This window comes from Choloepus didactylus, chromosome 6, assembly GCF_015220235.1.
Source record: "Choloepus didactylus isolate mChoDid1 chromosome 6, mChoDid1.pri, whole genome shotgun sequence".
NCBI lineage: Eukaryota > Metazoa > Chordata > Mammalia > Pilosa > Megalonychidae > Choloepus > Choloepus didactylus.
In genome coordinates, this window is record NC_051312.1 from 11527833 (window position 1) to 11537499 (window position 9667).

At 36.9% G+C, this 9667-nt stretch overlaps 1 pseudogene; it reads right to left on the reverse strand.

Moving 5' to 3' along the window:
- Positions 1 to 6187: 6187 nt before the first annotated feature.
- Positions 6188 to 7102, reverse strand: LOC119538427 (annotated as a pseudogene).
- Positions 7103 to 9667: the final 2565 nt, after the last annotated feature.

Consider the following 9667-nt stretch of genomic DNA (forward strand, 5'->3'; position numbering starts at 1 on the left):
ATATAAATGTGGGAACATAAAGCATTAATGTAAGTGAAAATGTTTCCGTGAACAAGTTTCAACAGTTCAACTTTATAACAATTATAAATAAGCCTGTTAAATTTTTGTGGGTATCCCAGCACTTGGTTTTTTTAAAACAGGTAAATTTTTTTATTGATGGCAACTAAATGATGTTTGTAGCATTTTTATCATACAATAGATTCCATCCATTCACTATAGTTTTCTGAGTTGTCCTACAGGCAAGTACATGTTTTCAATGTTTTGTGTCTTCTGTGCTGTTCCTTAAGTTTGCTATTAAAATACATTAAACCACCAAAAAAGTTGTGGGTTTACAGAACAATCATGCATAAAATATGTGATTCCCATATACCACTCCACCACAAATACCTTTCACTGGCATGGAACATTTGTCATAATTGATGATAGCACTTTTGTATAATTGTACTATTTTTTTACCAGTAGTAGCCAGCTTTCATTGAGAGATTCTATGGTCTAGGCCCTGTGTGAAGCAATTTACATGGATTACCTCATTTAAAACACCCAACACATAGGCCTGATAAATATATCCTAATATTATTATTTTTTATTTTTTTAATTACAGAAGTTGTAGGTGTACAGGGAAATTATGTAAAAAATGAAGCGTTCCCACCCCCCCCAACTGTTGATACTTCTCATTAGTGTGATGCCTTTATTACAGTTGATGAAAGAATATTAAAATTGTACTATTAACTATAGTCCATAGTTTACATTACATGTATTTTCCCCATAATCACCCTATTATTAACACCTTGTATTAGTGTTGTACATTTGTTATAATTCATGAAAGAATGTTCTTATACTTGTGCTACTACTATAGTCTGTCTACAATAGGGTTCACTGTGTTATACAGTCCTGTGTGCTATCTTTTAACTTTTATTCTAGTAATATATATGACAACATTTCCCCTTTTAACCACTTTCACATAATCAGCACTGTTAATTACATTCACAGTAATATGCTACCATCACCACTATCCATTTCCAAAACTTTACAATCAACCTAAATAGAAATCTATACAAACTAAGCATCAGCTCCCCATTCTCTATGCCCAATTCATCTCCTGGTAACCTATATTCTAGATTCTAACTCTATGAGTTTTTTTTTTTTTTTATTAGTTCATATCAGTGAGATCATACAATGTTTGTCCTTTTGTGTCTGACTTATTTCACTCAGCATAATGTCCTCAAGGTTCATCCATGTTTTCATGTGCATCAGGACTTCATTCCTTTTTACAGCTGAATAATATTCCATTGTATGTGTTCACCACATTTTGTTTATCCATTTGTCATGGATACCTGAGTTTTTTTCCATCTTTTGGCAATTGTGAATAATGCTGCTATGAACTTCATTGTGCAAATGTCTGTTCATGTCCCTGCTTTCAGTTCTTCTGGGTATATAATGAGTGGCAGGATTGCCATAGTTCTATACTTAGCTTTCTGAGGATCCGCCAAACCATCTTCCACAGCAGCTTGTCCCATTTTAAACTGTTCCACCAGAAATGAATAAGTGTTCCTATTTCTTGTTGGAGATTTTTGATGACTGATTCAATCTCTTTACTTGCAATTGGTCTGTTGAGGTCTACTATTTCTTCTTGGGTCAGCGTAGGTTGTTTATTCATTTCTAGGAATTTGTCCATTTCATCTAGGTTTTCTAATTTCTTGCCACATTGTTGTTCATAGTATCCTCTTATGAGCCTCTTTTATTTCTGTAGGGTCAGTAGTAATGTCCCCCCTCTCATTTCTGATTTTATTTGTGTCTTCTCTCTTTTTTTTCTTTGTCAGTCTAATAGTTTGTCAATTTTATTGACCTATTTAATTTCCATATATTTGTGGACTTTCTAGTTCTCCACCTGTTATGGATTTCCAGCTTCTTTACATTTTGGTCAGAGAAGATGCTTTGTGTAATTTCAATCTTTTCAAATGTATTGAGATTGTTTTGTGACCCAACATGTGGTCTATCCTGGAGAATGAGTCATGTGCACTTGAGAAGAATGTATATCCTGTTGTTTTGGAGTGCAATGATCTATATATGCCTATTAGATCTAGTTCATTTATCATATTTTTCAAGTTCTCTGTTTCCTTATTCATCTTCTGTCTAGATGTTCTATCTGTTGACTAGAGTGGTGTATTGAAGTCTCCAACTATTATTGTAGAGACATTCATTTCTCCCTTCAGTTTTGTCAGTGTTTGCCTCATGTATTTAGGGGCACTGTTGTTAGGTGCATAAGTATTTACAATTGTTATGTCTTCTTGGTGGATTGACCCTTTTATTAATATACAGTGTCTTTTTGTCTCTTTTAACAGCTTTGGACTTAAAGTTTAATTTGTACAATATTGGTATAGCTACCTAAGCTCTCTTTTTGCATGGAATATCTTTTTTCAACCTTTCACTTTCAACCTATTTGTGTTTTTGGATCTAAAATGAGTCTCTTGTAAACAAAATATAGTTGGATCATGCTTCTTTATCCATTCTGCCAAACTGTCTTTTGATTGAAATGTTTAATCCATTAACATTCAGTGTTATTACTGTAAAGGCAGCACTTACTTCAGCCATTTTATCCTTTGGTTTTTATATATTGTAGTTTTTTGGTCTCTCTTTTCCTTTATTGGAACATCTGTGGTAGTTTGAAACTGTTACATACCCCAGAAAAGGTCATGCTCTTTTAATCCCTTCCTGTGGGTGCAGAGCTATTGTAGGTGGAACCTTTTGATTATGTTATTTCAATTGAGATGTGACCCACCTCATTCAAGGTGGTTCTTTATCCTCTACTGGAGTCTTTTATAAGAGGATAAATGTCACAGAAAAGCTAAGAGATGAAATTCAGAGAAACACCCAGAGAAGCTGAGAGACAAAGCAGCCAGAAGCTGAAAGCAATGAAACTCAGGAGAGAAGGAGCAGATGCTGGCTATATGCCTTCCCATGTGACAGAGGTGTACCAGATGCTGGCAGTCTGTCTTCAGAGTCAAGGTATCATCTGTTGATGCCCTAAATGGGACATTTCCTCAGCCTTAGGACTGTAAATTTGTAAGCTAATTAATCCCTATGTTAAAAACTCATCCATTTCTTGTATATTGGATTCCAGAAGATTTAGCAAACTGAAACACCTTTTCTGTATAGTTGATCTTTGGTGATGAAACAGACTGATCTCCTCATTTCTGTTTCTGTATATTTTTTAAATACTTTTTTTGTGGTTGCCCTGGGGTTTATACTACATAAATTACATCTATAACCTACTAATTTGAAAAAATACTGTTTTAGTTTGTTAGGTTGCTGAAAGCAGCAATTATGAAATGTGTTGGCTTTAACAATGGGAATTCATTGATTTATAAGCTTTCAGTTTTGAGGCTGAGAAAAATGTTCAAATCAAGGCATCATTAGGTGATGCTTTCTTTTCAAAGACCAGCTGCCGGTAATCCTTGTGTCCTCTGCCACATGGCAAGGCACATGGTGGTATCTTCTGGTCTCTTCCTTCTCTTCTGGGTTTTGTTGCTTTTAGTTTCTTGTTTCTGTGGCTTTCTTTCTCTGTATTCATCTCATTTATAAAGGATTCCATCCTAAATGAGGTGGGTCACACCTTAACTGAAGTAGCTCATCAAAGCATCCTTACATCTATTCCTGAGTTGTTATGGTTATTTCTAAATCCTGAGATGTTGAGCTCTTTGTGTATAACCTGTCAGCCCCTGGAACTCTGGGTATCTGTGTGACACCTGAGACTCAGAGCCAGAGTTCGGTAGCTATGAATGTCAGCATTACCCCATATGGCAAATGTTAAAGAAGCTGAAAAAGAGAAGACTTCAATTTGAGATGTGAACAAAACGGACTTGGTTAGGACTAAGGTAAATCAGAATAAAGGGTAAAGGATGATAATGACTTGTGTTTTAAGACATCAACTTCTGTGTGATACCAAAGGAAGAGATATTTACTTGGTGGAAAATCTATATTTTCTGCAGCATGCTACATAATTTAACTTATATGGTCATTTTATTTAACCACCATAACTACGTGGAACTTTGAACAGGGAGTGAGATCTGGTTGGCTTGTACAAGTCAGTGTATAGCCCTCATACATCCCAGAGTAATTTGGGCACAGCCCCCTTGAGGCACTGGGGAAAAATGTAGAAATATTAAACTTACCCACTGGGGGAATTCTTTATATTCTCACAAGCACTGGGGACTACCAATTTAGTAGGCTGACCCCTCAATCTTGGAGCTTGCCCTTATGAAGCTTGTTGCTGCAAAAGAGAAGCTAAGTCTACTCATAATTGTGCCTGAGAGTCACTCCCAGAGAACATCTTTTCTTGCTCAGATGTGGTCTCTCTCTCTAAACCACCTTGGCAGATGAACTCGCTGCCCTCCCCCCTACATGGAACATGACTCCCAGAGGTGAAAATCTCCCTGGCAAAGTGGGACATGATTCCTGGGGATGAGCCTGGACCTTGCATCATGGGATTGAGAAAGACTTCTTGACCAAAAAAGGGAAGAGAAATGAAAGAAAATAAAGTTTCAGTGGCTGGGGGATTGCAAGTGGTGTCAAGAGGTCATTCAGGAGGTTACTGGTATGTGTTATCTTGATATCCCTTTTTAGTTTTTAGTGTATTGTAACAGCTGGAAGGAAATATCTGAAACTGTTGAACTGCAACCCAGTAGCCTTGATTCTTGAAGATAATTGTATAACTATATAGCTTACACTGTGTGATTGTGTGATTGTGAAAACTGTGTGGCTCACACTCCCTTTATCCAGTGTATGGACAGAAGAATAGAAAAATTGGGACAAAAATTAAATGAATAATGGGGGAATGGGATGTTTTGGGTGTTCTTTTTAACTTTTACTCTTCTTATTTATTTATTTTTTGGAGTAATGAAAATGTTCAAAAATTGCTTGTGGTGATGAATGCACAACTATATGATGATACTGTGAACAACTGATAGCATACTTTGGATGACCGTATGGTATGTGAATACATCTCCATAAAATCAAATAAAAAATCCTACTTACAAGGCATCCACACCCACAGAAGTGGATTAACTTTAAGAACATACTTTTCTGGGGTAAATACAGCTTCAAACCACCACAGATACCAACTTAGCTTCAATAGCATATACATTCTCTGTTCCCATAACTCTCTGTTTCCCCTTTATATTGTTTTATTCACACTGTACCACTTTATATTTTGCATGTCCATTATCAGGAAATATTCCTTTTTTCTTGTTCATTTGTATCCTGATTCTTATATGAATTAAAGAGTAGAGTTGTATATTGAGAATATAGTGCTATTGGGTTTTGCATTTTACCCTTTTATTTACCCTTACTGAAAATCTTCCTTTCTTCACACTACTACAAGCCACTCTTTTCTGTCTTTTCCTTTCAACCTGCAGGACTCCCTTTAGTAATTCTTGTAGGGCAGGTCTTTTGTTGACAAACTCTTTCACTTTCTGTTTATCTGTGAATAATTTAAACTCTCTCTCATTTATGAAGCCAGTTTTGCTGGATAAAGAACATTTGGCTGGCAGTTTTTCTCTTTCAGTACCTTAAATATATCATACCACTGCTTTCTTGTCTCCATGGTTTCTGATGAGAAATTGGCACTTAGTCTTATTGAGGATCCCTTGTATGTGATGAATCAATTTTCTCTTTCTGTTTTCAGAATTACTATCTTTGGGAGTTGACAGTCTGATTAGTATGTGTCTCAGAGTAGGTCTAATAGGATTTATTCTGTTTGGAGCACATTGTGCTTCTTGGACATATATATTTATGTCTTTCATAAGAGTTGGGAATTTAGCCATTATTTCGTCAAATATTATTTCTGCTCTCTTTCCCTTCTCTTCTCCTTTGGGACACCCATGACACATATGTTTGTGAGCTTTGTGCTGTCACTCAAATCTTAGAAACACTGCAATTGTTTTCTATTGTTTTCTCTGTTCTTCTGCCTGTATGATTTTGGTTGTCCTGTCTTCTAGTTCACTGATTCTTTCCTCTGCCTGTTCAAATCTGCTGTTATATTCCTCTGGTTATTTTGATCTCTTCTATTGTGCCTTATCACTCCCATAATTTCTGTTGTTTCTTTTTTTTTTTACATGTGACAAGTATATTTCCTTTAACTGTTACTAGAGTTTTCTCCAATGAATTTCAATATCTGAAGCATTTTCTTTTATTTGATTCCACTTTTGGCCATAGTTTGAGCCCTGTACACTCCCTTCCCTTTCACCTCAAAGGGAGCTCCTTTGTATGTAGCCACACACTCATAATTAATGTAAAGATCAGGCTGTATCTGCTCCCATATGTTCTTCTTAGGATTTAGCTTCTTGTCAGGCTCTCCAGGGAAAGCATCAAAATTTACTTCTGTCTCCAGGAAGGGATCCATAAGGAGGAGCCATGAGGCTGAAGAACTAGCACAAACCACCATTGCTTGAGATGGTACTTCCCTCATCTTTGCAGGTTTGAAGTTACAAAGTAAAATCACCATCCAGTTTTGCATCTGTTCAAGAGGAATATGATTCACCAGGCCACTGACAACTGTTCTTGGGCTGTTTCACCCACATCTACTTCTTCTACATATAAAGAATCTGCATCAGGGTGTTTTTTGCCAGTGATGATAAAACCAATCCTAAGATCCAGACAGGAAACATCTACTCACTTCCTGCTATTGACTGCTGCTGTTTTTTCTCCTTCTCTTCTTTTCAATTTTCTCTCTCACCTTCTTTTCTTCTCCTCCTCTACCTCCATTTATCTGCTTGTTGGCAGCAGAAGGTACAGTTGTTACTGATGTTGACTGTATGACATTTTCAGAAAGTGTAGAATTAGCTTGTAGTGGAGTACCAGAAAGGAATGGTACTTGTTTCACTCTATTTTGAATTTCTGCCTGAATTAGCTCTTGTTTCAGTTCTTCAATTTCTTTCTTTAGTTTAGCATTTTCAACATGAAGTCTTCTCTCCCCTCTCAAAGTTGCCTGCAAAATTGCTTTCTCCTTAAGAAGAGCAACTTGCATCTTAAGATATTCAATAATTTGAACTGCCTCTGCACCTTTTCCCAGCCTCTTCAGAATGGCATCATTGGTTGCCATTTTTGCCAAAAAAAAAAAAAAAAAAAAGCAGAAATTCCTATTCCTTGATCCCTACATTTTGTTGCTGGTTTGGGCAAGGGGCTGGATGTCAGAAATCAAGGTCTATGCTCAGGGCTGCATCATGGAACCTGTTATGTTTCTTTTTATACTTTCAAATTCTTCTTTACACTGACACATTGTCTTCTTAATATGCTTTATCTCTTTATGCATATTTTCCTTCATCTTCTTGTAGTGATTTAGGAGATTTGGTTGAACATCTTTGATTAGTCATTCCAATTTCTGAGTCTCCACTGAAGTTTTAATTTGATCCCTTGACTGAATCATATTTCCTGTTTCTTAGTATGGCTTGTGATTTTTTTTGCTGATGTCTAGGCATCTGATTCTCTTGATGGGTTAACTCTGAAGGTCTAGAGTTTTATTATTGATTGGCTTTGTGTTAAGGCTCTTCTTTGATGCTTGGTCTAACTGATTCTAGATCTTTAAAACAGCCTGTTTAATTGTTTTCTCCAGCAGTTTTGATCTGGACTGTTTGTTTTTGTGCAGAATTTTCTCCCCAACACCTATGATTTGTTTAAATTCTCTCCCTCACTTAGTGTTCCCTTTTCCCTACACTTTTCACTTCTGGGGCCCATTCTGTCTTACAGCTGTTCAGTTTAACACCCCCCCTTTTTGAGGAGACTTGTCTGCCTCTAGTTTCTTCCCCATTAGGTCAACCCACCCCAAGGAGCCAAATGGGATAGATCCAGAAAAGTGGGTCACTCAGAAAATTCAGTTTTGCATTTAGGTGGTCCAGCCAACAGAAACTGGATTGGTGAGTGCACCTTTTGCCAACAGATCTGCCTCAGTCTCTTTCCCCCTCCCCGGGGGGCCCTTCTGTATGCAGCATGACTTAGAGCTTGCATTCCACCCAGTTCTCTGTGGACTTGGGTGCCTGTGCCTGGATATGTGTGGGGTTCTACCTTGCTGTGTGAGTGGTTATATAGTCTGTGTCCATGGCAGGATGGACCCGGGCCACCGCCTCCATGTGACTCCCAAGCTGTGCAGGACCCAGTGAGGGGGAGGGGAACAGACTGTTGGGTCTGGGGCAGAAATTCCATAGCTGGTAGTTTTTTTCTTTGATTCAGTCTTTGTGGAGTTCTTCTCCAGTCTCATCTTCCTCCAGAGTTCAAAGCAAGCGGGACTTGTCCAATTATTTGCTGAATCTCTGGGGGGGCCTTTTCAGGGGATGTCTTATGTTACCATGTTTATGACATCACTCTATAATGACAGTTTTATTTCCTCCTTTCTAATTCTTACACATCTAATTTCTTTTCCTTGTCTTATTGTGCTGTCTAGGACCTCTAATCCAGTGTTAAATAGAAGGGGTGATAATTTGCATCCTTGTCTCACTCCTGATTTCATGGGGAATGATTCTAATGCTTCTCCTTTTAGGATGATGTGTGCTGTAGGGTTTTAATTTTATTTTATTGTTAAAATTGAAGTTAATTTTACATGCAATAAAGTGCACAATTCTTAGGTGTATAGCTTGATTAATTTTTACACATATGTACAGCTGTATAATCAAATCAGCTTAAGAGATAAAACATTTCCAAGACTCCAAAAGATGCTGTCATGCCCATACATAAAGAATAGCCATTATTCTGACCTCTAGCTCCATAGATTACTTTTGCTTGTCTTTAAATTTTATGTAAATGAAATCATAAGTGTGTACTTTTTTGCATCTGACTTTTTTATTCAACATTATGTGTTTGAATTTCATCCATGTTATTGTATGCAGCTGTATTTTGTTCTTGTTCATTGCTCTGTGATATTTGATTTCATAAATACAGCAAAATTTATTTACCCATTCCATTTTTGATGTAAATTTTCTGTTTCTAGCTTAGAATTATTAGTATGAAATGGTTTTGAACAATCTCATACAGGTCTTTTATGGACATATGTGGTTATTTTTGTTGAATTAGAACCCAATAGTGGAATTGCTGGATCATAGGGTATAGGTATTTTGGCTATAATATGTTATTCTAAACATTTTCCCAAAGTGGCTGTAGTAATTTACACTCCCACTAGCAATGTAAGAGAGTTCCAGTTGTCCTTATCACCATCAACACTTTTTTAGCCAATCTTTTCAATTCAAGACATTCTGGTCAGTGTATAGCGGTAGCTCATAATGCTTTTATTTGTGTTTCTCTATTGACTAAAGATTTTGAATGCATTTTCATATATTTATTGGCCATTTGAATATCTTATTTTTTGAAGAACATGTGAAAGTCTTTTGCCCATTTTTAGTGGATTGTTTGTCCTTTCAAGTGAGCATTCACATGGTGCAAAATATCTTCTCGTTCTGTGATCACTCAGAGAGGTTCATTCCATATTTCTTTCCTAGACTTCCTTTTTACCAATTTTCCAATCATGTTTCTTCCAAGTCCCTGACTATCCACCCATAGTATTAGAGACCGTTCATGAATCAGTGCAGATCTGTGCCTCTGTCCATCTCTCCAGACAAAATGAGCCACCAGGAGCTGTCCTCAGAGTTCTGCCCACTGGGAAGATTTCCCTTCACCATGGTTT